The following is a 14,774-nucleotide window of genomic DNA, read 5'->3' as shown; positions in this document are numbered from 1 at the left end:
GCGGCGGCCGCTGGTGCCCCTCGGGGGCGGGGGGCGGGGGGGAACCGGCTCCGGCCCCTCTCCCTCCCTTTCGGACCCGTCCCGTCCCTCCCCTCGTGTTTCCCGTCCGTGCCCCGCGGCCCCGGGGCCGCGCTCTCCCCCCCGGGGGATCCCATTGCGCGGTGCACAGCCGGTGTGTCCCCCTCCCGCGGGGCCGGCTCAGCCCCGCGCCGCTCCGAGGGTTCCCGCGGCGGGGGCGGCTCCGGTGCCGGTGTTTGGGGGTGTCACCTCCCTGCGGGGGTGTCCCCTGTCCCTCCTGCCGCTGCTTTGGGGCATCACCTCCCTCTGGGATGTCCCCTGCCCCGCGCTCCGTTGTTTGGGGGTGTCCCGTGCCCGGGGTGTCCCGGTGCCGGTGTTGTCCCCTCCGGGCTGTCCCTGCCCCGGGGGAGCCGCAGCGCTGCCGAAGCCTGCGGGCACAACGCGAACCTGGAGTTCCGAGGGCTGGGGTGGGGGGGAAGTTGTGTTGTTTCCTGCATCCCAACGGGATACCTGCTGCCTCCAGTGCTGGCTTATGGGAGGAAATAGAGGGATTCCCACTAGTCGTGAGGCAGCGCTTCTGTCCCTTTGTTGTTGTTTGTTTTTTTCCCTACAACAGCCCCTTCTGCGTATTCCTTAGCGTCCATCTGCCAGGGTCTGCTGCGCTGCCTCTGTGTCCATGCACCGTGAGGGTGCCACAGTGCTCATCTGCCAGCAACTGCTTCGTGCTTTTCTGCTCTCCTTCCATCTCTCCAGAGTCATTTTCCTATATAAACATAATCAGCAGATTTTGGGAGTGTATCATCTGGTTCTTGCTTGCCAAAAGCCTGTTGTCTCTTTTAACACACACACAGGGTACTGGTGCCTCCCAAAATCTGCTCTACCTGTTTCCATGGCATGAACTCGCTGCTTGACCAGCACAGCCTGTTAAATCCCACACCTCAGGGGGCTCCTGCCTGGCTGCAAAAGCTGCTGAGGTTTTCCCCACCCACAAAGACACATCCTCCTGCAGAGCCTAAGGGATGAGTGCTGCAGCCCAGCTCCTCTGCCCGCTGCTGAGGGCTGTGTGGCTCCTCCTCCACACTCACCAGGGCTATCAGGGCTATCTTCCTCAACCATAGCCTCACCAGGGCTATCCTGCCCACTGCAGCCCGCCCTGGGGGTGTTGGCACCCCTCAGGGAAGGTGCAGGCCAGCAGCCTTGCTGCAGGCAGGCATTCCTCATGCATGTGGAGGTTTCCAGCCTGTGTCCTTTCACATCTTGGATGTTCCCACAGATGCCAGGTGCCAGCTGTTCTCGTGCTTGCTCTCATCACCTCCCTGCTGCACGTGCCAGGGAGGTCAGCCCTGTCCCCATCTCTGGTCCTTGCCTGTTACATCTTCCATGGCTGAAACTTCCCCTTTTCCCTCCTGGGCCCTGCAGTGGGAGACTCAGGTTAAGCCTACCTTGGTTTGTACTTTGACTTTGAGGGGTTTTTTTTGAGCAGTCCAGCAGATTAAAATCAAGTAGTGTGTGCACTTCCTAGGTGTTAGCACATCCCATGAGTCTAAAATACCATCACTTTCTCGATTTTTCTGGTCATATGCATCATATGTCCACTGTGGGATTTTTTTCTGAGACCGTAGAGCCCCTTCCAGTGCCTGAAGAGTTTCCAGGCAAGCAGGAGAGTGACTTAGACAAAGCGATGGAGTGACGGGACAAGGGGGAATGGCTTCAGATGATGGAGGGCACGCTTAGATGGGATATTGGGAATAAATTCTTCCCAGGGAGGGTGCTGAGGCCCTGGCACAGGGTGCCCAGAGAAGCTGTGGCTGGCCCTGGATCCCTGGGACCATTCCAGGCCAGGCTGGACAGGCCTTGGAGCAGCCTGGGCTAATGGAAGGTGTCCCTGCCTATGGCAGGGGAGTTGGACGTGATCTTTAAGGTCCCTTCCAACCCAAACCATTTTGGGATGTTTCTAGAATCATTACTGTCCTCACCTGATACTCTGGGTTTCCCACACTCGTGGGAAGTTTCTCAGTTTTCTTAGCCACATGTTTACCCTGCTTTCCTTCTGTGCTTCTGCCTGATACAAGGCCTTTCCTTTCCCTTTTTAGAATTTTTATTTTACTTATTCTTGGGGTGTGTTCACCAGGGTATCCACATGGCAGCTCCTACTGAGGTAGAGGTCACCCAGTTCACTGCTGAGCTGATCCCTGGCTCCAAGCTGGACGTTTCCATAGATGAGCTGGTGGTTCTTTGTCACATGTGGCCCTGCTCTCTGGACCCTGCAGGGTGATGCTGAGTGGGAATGAGTCCTGTGCAGGCAGGTCACAGACCAGCACCCAGGAGTCTTTCAGGGAATTGGGTATGCTTTTCTTCTGCCCTCGAGGTCTCCTGCTGCAGCTTGATGTCTACACTGATGCAGAGCCAAGGTGTGATGAGCCTGGAGACCTTGCCTGGGTTTAAGTGCAGCTATTGAAGGAGGTGAAGCTGAACCTGGCAGCTCAGACACAGCTCTCCCAGTGTAATTGCCTCCATTGATGTCCAGCTGTTTATTCCAGGAACCAGTTACAATGCTCTAAGAGCCTCTCCCTTGGGACTACTTCTATTTAAACAGCTGGTTTTAATCCAAAGCTTTAATTGGTGCTTACTCTCCAAGCAGTCTCTTTCCATGGGAAGGGAATTTCCAGCCCCACTTTAGTCTCCCCAGGTGGATGATGCATGGATGCTGAGGAAGGATCATGCCTGGGAGGTTTTGCCCTGCTTTTGTGAGAGAATTCCTGCCTCTCTGACTGTGAGGTTTGGCGGGGAGAGACTGTCCTTACATATTCCTCTGCAGTACGTAAGAGGAGTAGTCAGAGGGTGAAACTGAATCCTTGCCATGTTTGTTGCAACAGGAGGTAAATCATGAACTCTGGCACTTTCCAAAGGGGTGCTTTCATTCTGCAGTGTCCCTGGAGAACTGTGCTGCTCCGAGGGTCTGCCCAGCTGTTTGCCAGGAGGATCAAAAGCAAAACAGCTCCCCCGTCCCAGGCTGAACAGCCACCCAGACCTTGGGTTTGGTTGTATCCCATGACTTGCTGGAAGGAGATTTTGTATCTTTATGGTCTTTCTGTGTTGCTTGTGCCTGGTGAGGTGTTTGTGTGGCCAGCATCAAGTCTTGGGTCCTTCACACTTGTATGGGATATTTCACAATATTTTCACTGGCCTCATCCATTATATCTGCTAAACTTGTTTTTCAGTGAGCTTTGAGAACATCTGAGTATGTTCCTAGGAGAGTGTCTGGTGATATATGTTAGCTTCACTCCTTTTAGGAATTATAATCCACTAGCTGAAAGAAAAAGAAAATAAACCTGTGAGAAAGCAGTGGTGCTTTTGCTGGCCTGTGACGAGGAAGGAGATGTCCCCTGACGTAGAAAGGATTGTCTGTTGACATTCTTCTCCCTCTCCCGGTTATAAGTAGGTTATCCCTGCTCAAATTATGCAACTGTGCAGACAGCCAGACTTCAGGAATTCCAAATACTTCAATGTGTCAAGTGCCGACTTCTAAATTAAATGCCACGGTTGCAGAGCGTGTTCACAGTCTGTCGCTTGAAATACGACATCAATCTTGGAATCGCTGTGGCTGAGAAGGGGCAGCAACTTAATTGCTTGTTTCTTCCAAGAAGTGTTGTGGGAGGGTGCAGGAGCCAAACTGGGTGGGAGATGTGCCTCTACCTGTGACACTCTTTCCATATGGAAGTCAGCAGTTACAAGCAGAAAAAAACCTACTGAAAACATTGATTTATGCAACAAATTGAAATGCTTCATTCTCTGGCAGTGGCTGTTGCTTCAAAGATGCAGTTTCCAGCATCTACATCTAATTAAATAGTTGTGTGCTTATTGCTAAGTAAACACAGGAGTCCATCACTCTCCTTGCCTTGGAGAGCAAATTGATTCTTCTAATGGTTTCACTGGATGAAAGCAGGTGTCTAGGATTGCTTTGTGCAAGGTGCTGAAATGAAATGGTGGTGGTAGGAAATGAGCTGCAAACCTGATAAAATGGGGTGTCAGGAAATGTAAACGCTCAGCATTTCATTCAATTCTTACATTCCATTTAATCAAGTTAAGGAAGTGACTTAAACTGTGCATTATTTGTAAATAGTGTGTTCTTAATGCGTTCTGCTTTAGAGCTGGGGAAATAATTATTTCACATGAGTAGATTTAGCAGAGCATGTGAAGGATGGGATAATAAGTGCTGCAGAAAGTGTCCTGGGCTCAGCATGTGGTCTGTGACAGTGGCCAGAGTAAATCATTAGGGGAGAGTGCAGCAGCAAGCCCAGGCAGCTCAGGCACCATCCCCAGCTCCGGGTTTCGAGTGGCCGGAGCAAGGGGTCTGTGCTGGCAGTGCCTGTAGGGCCTGTCCTTGAGGGAATTGCCAAAACATTTCCAACAGTTTATACCTGGAGCTTCCACAGAACACCCTGTGATGAATCCCTCAACTTGTACAAAAATAATACCTGGCTTCTGGGGCATTTTGCTTCTTTTTAAACTATAATCTCATTGAATCCCTCGTACTTTTTGTAGTACGAGAAAGAATAAAGAATCTTTTTTGCATCAGCACCTCATTTGTAATTTTAGAGGTCTCAGTTTTCTCTCTTTGGATTCTTTTCCAAGCTGCATTGTCCCAGTCTGTTTAGTACATCTGTCTGCAGAGGCAGCTCTACATCACTTGTTTTTTTTTTTTTTCTTTGAGCTCTGCTATTGTTTTGAGGTGATTTGGCCACATTTGTTTGCTTGCTTTACCCAAGAAGACTGAATAAAGGGAGACGTGCTTTCTAATAAAGGGATACTTTGTAGCTCCTCTGTGATAATATTATAAACATTTACTATGTGTAATGTTTTCTGTTCAAAGTGCGAATGAACTCAGTAATCACAGTGAGAGATATTGTAGTGGAAATACAGATACTGAAGAAGATCTTAGTTTATAAATACAGCTACAGATGGCCGTTGATAAGGCATTTTGTATTTGGATATTACCAAGAGAGCATTATGGAAAAAACTACAGTTGTGGTGGATACTTGCCAGAGTTAAGTTGGAAGGCATTGGAAGCATGAATGTGCCGTGTCCTATGGAGAGCTGAGAGCCCCAGAAATTACTCGTGGGTTTGGGAGTAACTGCTGGGTTAAGGGACACATTGCTCCCTTGTTGGGGACAGATACTGACAGTGTTAAAGCTCTGTGGTCTGACAGTTCCTGCAGCTTTCTTTCAACGTCTTGTTTTGGTTTTTTCAAGTGGATAAATACCCCTGTTTTGAAAACCTGCTGTCAGAAGTTTCTGTAAAATGTTAGTAAATATGCTGGAGTTTTAAAAAAACCTCACAAAACTCCCCTTATGCCCAGCATGAACCGTGGATATGGTTCTGCCAGGCCAGCTTTGGCCATACAAGGGCAGGCAGCTCCAGCCTCTGGAGTAGCTGCTCACCTGATAACGTGATTTGTGGATAAATACAAGCACTTTTAGGTTTTGAAGCCAAAAAGAACTCCTTTTAGGCATTTATCTGCATAAATGAGTCATTAGGAAAATCAAGGTACACGTAGTGCTGAAAGGGTGATGACACAACCACATTCCTGCCTTGCTTGAACTTGTTGAGGATTCTTTCTAGCTGCTTCCGTTGGGAAGGTGGCTGTTGTTGATGTGTCTGTGACACCTTGGCAGCTGGCAGCAGTCCATGCTGGCTGGATTAGCAGTGCCTGTTCTCCTCCTCGGATCACACAGGATGTGAGACTTTGCCTTGATCTTTCCTTCTGCTCTTTACTGAGCTTTTTCTTCAGTGTTGCTTCCAGCACTGGGGGTGTTTATAGGGCTGCTGTGCTTCAGGGAGAGTTCAGATATGCACTGCCCTTCAGAAAAAATCATTTATTATAGTTAATGTGGATTTCATTAGAGTGTAATGCTTCCTGGAATAAAAGTGGGAGAGAAAAGCTGTCATTTTGTGTAATAAGCCTGAATATTTCAAACAACCAGTCAGTTGACAGGTAAGCTTTGTGCTGAACTAGTAAAAACTAGCACTTAGCCAAATTTGGTTGTGACAAACCTACTGTTTGTGGTGTGCCTTCCAGTCTCTTATTTCTGTCAAATGAGGAGACAAGGGAGAGTGGTTTCCAGGGTCAGGAGGGAGCACAGTGGGGTGGGAGGCATGGTTTGGGATAGTGGAGAGGAGGGACTCTGCACTTTTTGTGTAATGCACCCCTGATTTTGCCTTGGAGGGAGGGAAAAATAATGTGTAGGGACCAACAGATAGGAGAGTTTTGTTATTTTTGTGTTTTTGACTCTTTCAGGGATCCAGAGGAGTAGTGCTACCAAAACAATCTTGAGCCATACTGCTTTGCTGTGCCATTTTTCCTGCTATTTCTTCCACATGCCATCACCAGAAAGGAGTTGGAGATTTTTGCTTTTGTGACTAATCTGGGAGGCTGGCTTGGGTAGTCTTCATGTGTGTTTTTCCTGACTTCTTGTTGATATGCTTGCAGAGCTTCTGAAAGTGAAGGCTCAAATGCTGTGGGTAGCCATGGTAAAACAAGAAAAAATAGTTTTTTGGAATTAGTTTAAATTAACAGGTTGCTGCAGTTGCTGCCACGTGCAAATGAAAGTAATATATGGACATTTTTTGGCCATTTGCAGTACTTAGAAAATCTAATATTAAACTGGGGGGTTTTGTACTGTTGTTAAAGACCAAGGACTATAAAACTGCAGCCTCGCTTTTTATTACAAAGTGGGAAATGGTCATCTAACAGCTTCTCTACACTAAGAAATTCGGGAAAAACTTAACCTGAATTTGCATGAAGCAAAAGTACAAAAAAGTTGCTGAGATCCCATAAAAATTATGCATGAAGAGTGCCATGGAAAGCGTGGTTAAATCTGAATGTGTGCCTTAGGGCTGTAACACATCAACCCATTCACTGTAAGCTGATTACATTCTGAGGCACTTCCCTGCATAAGGTTGTGATGAGGACTCAGTTCACTTGTTGCTTTTATTCTACCAAAAAAATCCCCCCAAAAATAGAGAAGTGGAGATTTGTTTCATATATTGATGGCACATTTAGTAGTTTGATCATGTGGTTTTTTGGGGAATTGGTGAAAACCAAAAGTACAGGTTGCTGTGAAGTATTCCAAAGCACTGTCTAGTGAAGTTCACACATTAATTTTTATTATGAGAATGAAGGTAGTTCAGTGTGGAACAAGACGTTTTCACAGTTCCTGCTCATATTGTTAAACAAGCCTCAGTTTTAAGTGCTGTCAGAAAATTGCTTTTATGTGCTGTAAGGAATGCTAACGTGAGATTCCTACAATGCAGAGTTTAAAGCACCAGAGGCTGGGGAAGGTGGCATTTATCTGGTTTGCTTATTCAACCATGTGAAAGCTATATTAGGCACATAAACTTTCTGCACTATGCTGCAGCTTCAAAAAAGCAACAAGTTAAATCTGGGCCCTTTGAAGTAGTGAATGGTAACATTCTGTTCTCCAGAAGTGATGACTTCAAATGATCACACCAAAACTCAAAAACCTGTCATGGCTGAGGAAAACAAGGCAATTCTCCCCAGATAAATCTTATTTCAGAGTATCACTGTTGCATGAAACATGGGTTTTGTTGGAGCCAGCAAATTTCAGTTATGTAGAAAGGCAGAAAGTCTTAAAAAAAGGACATATATCTTCTTTCTCTATCTGTAAATGATCTTAGGAAACATCTTACTGTTGCAGAAAAGCAGTGTGTGGCGTCAGATCAGTTTACATACAGCAGGCACTGCTGTCCTGCCCTGATTATTGTAATCTCTGCTTTTAATTAGATGCTGAGCTTAAGAGCTGTTGTGCTGCTCAGTGCCCTCGATGTGTTCCCTGTCAGTTCTGGCTGCTCCAGTGTCCCTGCTGAAAAATTGTAAAGGAAGATGCTCTGAGAAGATCTAAGCACAGTTTACTTTGCAGACACGTTAAGGGACAGCTGCACAGAGAAGAAAAATACACCAAGACCCCCTTCTTGAGACTCTTTCAGGAGGTTAAAATAGATATTGACAAAAACTGGGCAAGAAATGAGGCATTGCAGTAGGCTGGTGTTCTGTGTGCCTTTTACTTAGCTGTAAATTTAATTTAACAGTATGGAGATCTTACTCCAAAGTCACTGTTAACCCATGAGCTTCCAGTTCACGGCCCAAGTTTGTTCTAGATCCCTAATGTATTGTGCCAAATGTTAAATTCATACTCTTGGATTTCCCATGAGTTCTGTTCCTGGGATTCCAGTTCTCAGTCATTTGTTTTTGTGTGTGGTGCTGATGGTACACCTTAACCTTTTGATCAGCATTTTCTGAGCCAGTGTCTTGGAGGTCTTTGCTGAAATGAGTTCTTAAGGCACTCCATAGGTGAATTCTTTTAATCTGTTATCCAAGTACATGAATTTCTTTCAGCTGGCTCTTTACCTTCAGTTTGTCTGTTCATCTGTGTGTTTGCACTAACAGCTCTATTTGTCATGTTAGTCAAACATTTAATGAAGTTCTCATCATAGCTGGCTTTTCCTCTCTCTGAAAAATACATTATCAATTCAGCTTGAGACACTAACTTCAGTAAACACAGGTGGTATCCCAATTTCTGTTTGTTTTCTTATTCTTCATTCTTTTTTTCTTCAGTTTGTTTTCATTGACTGGATTTGTGCACTTGTATACAAACACCTGCAATCATGTATCTTTGAGAGATGAAAACAGCTCTATATTTTTTAATAATCAGACCTTGTACATTAAATATTTGAGAGATGAAATTATCATAGTGCTAATGTTGCCAAGCTTATTTGCAGGTGTGCACCACAAAATGAGGCAGTCTTTGAACAGTCCTGCCTCTTCTCCTGGTTCACTGACACCTTTTCCCTGGGAATTAAAGTATCACTATTTAATCACAGCAGCATCTAATGGAAACACTTTTAGACTGGCTTCTAATGAAAGGAGCGCCAACATGTTTTACACACCTACAACATGACATTTAATCTGCAAGTTTTATCTGCTCCAGGAGTTGTAGCTGTGCTTTAATCTTGCTGCATTAATCCAGCACACTCAGTGCCTACGTTCAGTGCTCCAGGTTGGCTGTCAGGGATTCCCAAGCGTTTGGATTACAAGCTCTTGCCAGCTCACAGCTTTTCCCATCACTCAGGAGGGTCTGTGATCAGCCACGGCCATTTACAGAGCTGTGCAGATGAATTTCCATTGCTCTGAAGCCAGTGGGAGCATTTAGCAGTTGAAACTTCACTATGGACAACTTAACTTCCAGCCCTGTGACATTTCTGCAGTCAATAATGTCTCCATTTATCTGTTTTCACTCTAGACCTGCTTCATGGCAGCTGTGAGTCCATCAGCTGCAGTGAGCACAACTCGCATTTTCCTGAGACATAACTGATGTGCAATTCCTGCCATAAAAATTAAAAAGAGGGAATTGAAGTAGAATTAAACTCTGCTGCCAATTTGAGGTCAGACAGGAGAAAGTCCTGCAGGCCCCTTCCTGTAGGCCACATATATAAGGGTTGATAGGGGACAAGAATAAATGTAGAAGTGTCATTTTCATGAGGAAATGACAAGCCAGAGCTGCATGGGAGTCTGCTGCAAGTATGTGGCTGCTGGTGAAGTTAATGAATGTGGCCTTGGAATCTGTAATTATTATAGTCAGACAGATGAGTGCTTAATTCTGCCAGATGGGAGAGCTCCACTCTGAGTTCCAGGACATGCCTGGGGCTTTCAAACAGATACACTCTGCAGAAACACTCTGGAAGATGCATCAGTCCAAATAGGTAAGTTCTGTGCCATGTTCTGTTCTGTCATTGGAAAGTTTCTGAAGGTTTGTGGGACCCCTTTGATCAGCAGGTTTGGCTTGGCTTGGTTTGGGTGTGCACATTCCCATCCTGTGCCGTGTGCTGGGCTCTCTGCAGGCTGTAATTCTCCTATCAGCCCACACAGGCTCTCTTTAAAATCTCCTCTCACACTGTCAGAGCACAACTGCTGAATTTTTACATCCAACTTAATTCCCATGCAAATGACAAGTCAGGAAAACAAACAAAAATCTCTAAAACACATTGTGCTTCACCTTAAATGTAGAAACAGCAACTCCTGAAAAATAGTGATGGTTTAACTAATGGTTTTCAGCTCTTCCTTTGCTGTGACCTCACAGTACAGAAGCAACAGTTCTCTGATATGTTTGTGTTGGTTTCAATATTCTAAAATAAAAGCAGTAGACACACATATACCTCTTTTTCATCACAGTAGATGTTTTGGGGTTTGTTTTTTTTGACTTTCATATGTTCAGACAGTCTTGTGACATGAGGAAGACTTTGGTCATCTCACTTTGGAAACTAAACCTTTTTTTTTTTTTAATTTTATAGTTTTGAATGAGGACAACTGAGATATTTGGAATTAAGTAAATATTTCTGATTTGTTCTTAGTTCATATTGCTTTAACAGCAGCCATTGTGCTTAATATCCATGGTGTAAAAATAAAAAAATCTGCAAAAGCACAGAGGAATAGGAAGGACATGCTAAGGTGTTGGTTGTCCATCTTTTGGCAAGGGAAGTTAAAATCAAATACCAGGAAGGTGTAGAAGTGGATTGCAGGGATGCTGCAGTGTCTGACCATATCTCACACCTTGCTGCTGGTAAGAATTAAAACAGAATGCCAGAGTAGGGAGATGTTTTGCTCTCTCTTGTGTAGGAATACGCATTGCAAAGTTAATTAGATAAACTTTCACCAAAAAGCTAACAGTGATTAAGGCATTGTTGCCAAAAGCAGAGGCTGGTTTTGAGTGATAAATTGCAGGGGTGATGAGTGGCTGGGAGCCTTGGCACCTCCAAGAGGAGGGGTGCGAGCTCCCGGATCCAACACTCAGCTGAAGTTCACTCATGCAAACCAGTCTAAGATAATCTGTGCTCTTCTGCTTGGGGAAAGTCTGTTGGTACTGTTCCCTTAAAATGTGTATGTAAATGTTTTCTAATTTTATCCTTTCAGAAGTGTTCTGTTGCAGCTGACATCCCATCTCCACTGTACAATAAAACCATTCTGTAGAGCAAATTGATGGGTTTGGCACCCCACTACTTGTCTCAATGCCTTCACCAGCCCTGGGAATTAAAATGCACCTACTAGATTTGCATCATGCAAATGCATTTTTCCATGATCTGAGTCAGTTTTTTCCTATCCCCATGAAAGATTAATGTTTTTGATAGCAGTGACAGCGTGAGTCAGAGCTGTAGCTGTGAGCTGGGGCTTTGCCATGGCTGCACACATCTGCTTTCTCCTTGTGCCATGCTACAGTCAAAGCTTTTGTTTGCTATTATTGCAGGGTTTAATTTGGGGGAAACTGCAGAGATCTGTTAGGAATACCAAACACGTATTTCATGGACACTCTGGGCCTGCCCTTTTCCTGGGTAATTATTTTGGAAGAGCTGCTGGATGCTTTTCACCTTGTCCTTTGCAGAGAAACACTGTTCCTGCCTGGTCTGTTGGAGGACTTGCAGTAAAGAAATACTGTGTGCTTTTGCCCTGATCTCTTCCCTGCCCTGAAGAGCTTTACCTTGGTTGCTACCAAAAATGGTGGTAGGCCCTGTCACAGCTTAGGATTTCCAGATGGGCAAATCTTCTCAGCAATTTTTTGTGAAGAGTTGCAGCCTCGGTGTGTTGACTTTGTAAACCTCAGCTCTTACAGCACTCATGAGAAACTTACCTAAATGTTTACAAATCCATTTAAAATTGGGGAATGAGAGTAGCTTATTGTCATTTTCTGGGAGTGATAAACATTCAGAGCCTCTGATAATTATGTAGGTTATTTACATTGACCTGGATCAGTTTGAACCATGGCTGCTTCCTGATAGTGTATTAGTCTCCCTCATGGAGCTGAAGTCTGGTTCTGGAGTACTGCCTGCCACCTTTCAGCAGCAGCTTCTGCTGGGCTGTATCTAACATTTAGGAAGATCTAAATTCTAGAATTTGGAAAGTCCCTTTGCAAGGAGTTTTTTCAGAGGAAGAAGTTGGCTGCTTATGAACCAATTTGCCATTGTAGCATCCCTGGAAAGTAAAAAAAAAGAAAAAGATAAAAATTATGTGTGGAACAAAGAAGCAGGCTAGGGAGTGAGTACAGAGCACCCAGCAAATGCTTTCTGTGAGCAACACTAATGGTCATGAAGTCACTGGCCTCAACAGCTCTGGCACATGAACTTGCCAACAGTGGTGTGCCAAAACCCCAGTCTTTACAAAATACATGGTCTTGTGAAGTGCAGTATTTTTGGAGTACATTGGGAAAGCACAACACACTCTTTATATGCCTTCTACAGTGAAGGGGAGTATTAACTGCTAACAATAAATAGGTGGGTTGTAGTATTTCAGCTTTCAGTTTGTTAGGTGAAATTTCTCTTCCATTCCAGCTCCCAAGTGAAGTTCTCTGGAGTTCCTTACCTGTCGTCAGCCACTCTTGGTGGGCAGAGAGATCCTCCCAGGGAAGTGAGTGTTCAAGGTACAGCTTGAGCCCTAGCCTAGAACAAAACACCTCCAAACTCTTTAAAAAAAAAAAAAACAGAAAATGCCTGAAAATTGTTCTCTTCTGAGAAGCTGTGAGGAAAGGGACAGAGAGGCAATGTCAGTGCTTGGGATATTTCAGTGAGATGGCTTGGACAGTCAGAGTCTGGTTGCTGGACTGAGAGACCAAGGAGTGAGTCAAGCCCAGCACTGAGTGCTCCCCATGGTTTGCAGGCTGTGCCATCACCTCACCCCAGTCCAGGCTGGAGCTTGGCATCTCTTTCATGTTTAACATAACAGGGTTTGTGCAGTAGCTCCTGAACACTGGCTCCTTTGTGCACTCACAGTTTGGAATCTGCTGTCCTGGAGGAAATTGAAGTTCTCAAGCCCAGCATACTTCCCAGAATGGGTCATTTCCCTGGTCCACTCATCCACTGCAGCCAAAGGTTACAGGTTTGCATTCCAGGGATTCCAGGGCTCCAAAGTGAATGCCACGCTGATGTCATTTTGAGCACAGAAACCTCTGTTTGCCTCGTCTACATGAATACTGTCAGGCTTGGCAGTGCTGGGTTGAGGTCAAACTAGGTTCACTAACCTGAGATAAGATATGATTTCAAATAAAGTTTAGAAAATGCTGTTGATTGATTTAAAACGAGGATGGTGTGGTAGCTCTAGCCAGCAGTTTTGTGAAGTGAACCAGGACAAGATTCATTGTGGAGATATTAGGCCAGCTGCTGTTGGGAAAACAGATGTGTGTTTAGATAGAGATAGAAATAGAAATAGCAGACTTGTAGTTAGTTCTGATTGAAGCAGTAGTTCTGATTCAATTATGAACTTAATTATACTTAATTATACTAACCAGCTGATTTGAGGATGTGAGGGGTGCTGGTACCTGTGTACTGCAGTGAGATGACAGATAAAATGCTCCAGGTCACATGTTTATCCCCGTGAAAGATCTGTCTTTACTCTGCTGCTCTAACCAGTGCCCAAGGAATGATCGGCATTAAAAGTAAATAATAATATAAAAAACTAGCCAATAACCTGATTTACACCATGGGCTCACAGTTGGATTAATGTATCTGAGAGCTTGGTGAGCACCAGAGTGGGAATCTCCTAATTGTTTTCAGGACTTATGTGGCTACAAAGTGGAATACAGTCTGTTGGTTTCAGTGCTCAGAAAAAGTTGGTGTTTTCGTGCTGTAAATTGCCACAGATCAGGATAGAGAGGCTAAAGGTAGGGTGGTGGTTTTGTGGTGCTAAAAGTGACATTTGTTTTGTAATGATGTGAGTAAGTGAGAAACTGAATGCAGACAGGACCCTGAGTTTGATTCACTGACTCTTCTAAAATAGATACCATGTTTCATGCCCAATTATTTGAGCCATAACATTAGGAAGCAGGTGAATAAGGAGCTAAATTTTGTGTACATGGAAGTAGATAGGTTGCATAAGCAATATTTTTGAATTCCAATACAGTTTCATTTCCATTCACAGTTTCATTACATTATAACATTACACTTACAGTGTACAGTTTCATCTTTGCTGTTTCTAAGCTCGGAAACTTGACACCTGTTGAATCCCCAAACAGTGTATGTGCCCTGGTAGCTGTTGCTAAAACTTGCATTTCAGTAGCCTTGAAACAGTGAGAATGAGCTGAGTTACTCCAAACTGCTTAAAGGTCGTGTCTTCATTTGTGCTCCTAGGAGTTAAAAAAAACCAACTAATTTTCAAATTAATTATACAAAGCCTTTGGTACAGTAGCACATCCCTTCAGACTGCTTTTGGCTAACAGTGGACAAAATTGTCCTTGCTCTGGATGCCCTGAAGTGCTCACGTTTGAATTCTCACCTTGTTCAGGGATGCATCTGAGATGGTGATTTCTCACATGTTTCCAGGGTGAGAATGTACACTGGAAAAACCATTCTCTCTAACTGTAAACGTCTGTGTAAAAAGTTAAATACAGCCCATTAAATATGGGCTGAAGTGTCCCACTGTGAGTATTTTTAAAACTTGTGAAAGTGTCTTTGAATTTTGCTGTGTTTCTGGAGAGGTTTGAAATGTGTTGTGGGAGGAGGAGCCCCACTCTCTGTGATACCACCCTGGTCCCTGCCTAGAGAATGGTTTGTGGCTCCAAAATTAACAGCTTTTCCAGCCCACTTACCACTTAGTTTAGGTGTGCACCTTGCTGTCCCCACCCCAGCATTCCCAAGGGCGTGGGTATATTTAGTTCTTGGATGTGGCATCCAAGAGCTGCTGTCAGGGACTGCCTCC

General features: G+C 44.8%; 1 protein-coding gene across 4 annotated transcripts in view; it reads left to right on the top strand.

Moving 5' to 3' along the window:
* Positions 1–14,774, top strand: part of ZBTB44 (zinc finger and BTB domain containing 44) — a 37,122-nt gene that overhangs the window by 199 nt on the left and 22,149 nt on the right. Inside the window, exon 2 of one of the 4 annotated variants that reach the window (XM_085560173.1) lies at positions 12,416–12,504. The exons of 1 other annotated variant lie outside the window; for it this stretch is intronic. The gene's annotated coding sequence lies outside the window, so the exon portion shown is untranslated. Of the gene's footprint in view, positions 1–1,317; positions 9,800–12,415; positions 12,505–14,774 lie in introns of those variants that run through there. 2 more of the 4 variants (XM_085560174.1, XM_085560172.1) reach the window with 2 other exon arrangements.

The sequence above is a fragment of the Lonchura striata genome, chromosome 24, assembly GCF_050655825.1.
Source record: "Lonchura striata isolate lonStrDom1 chromosome 24, ASM5065582v1, whole genome shotgun sequence".
In the NCBI taxonomy this organism is placed as follows: domain Eukaryota; kingdom Metazoa; phylum Chordata; class Aves; order Passeriformes; family Estrildidae; genus Lonchura; species Lonchura striata.
This window is presented reverse-complemented; position numbering and strand designations above follow the sequence as displayed.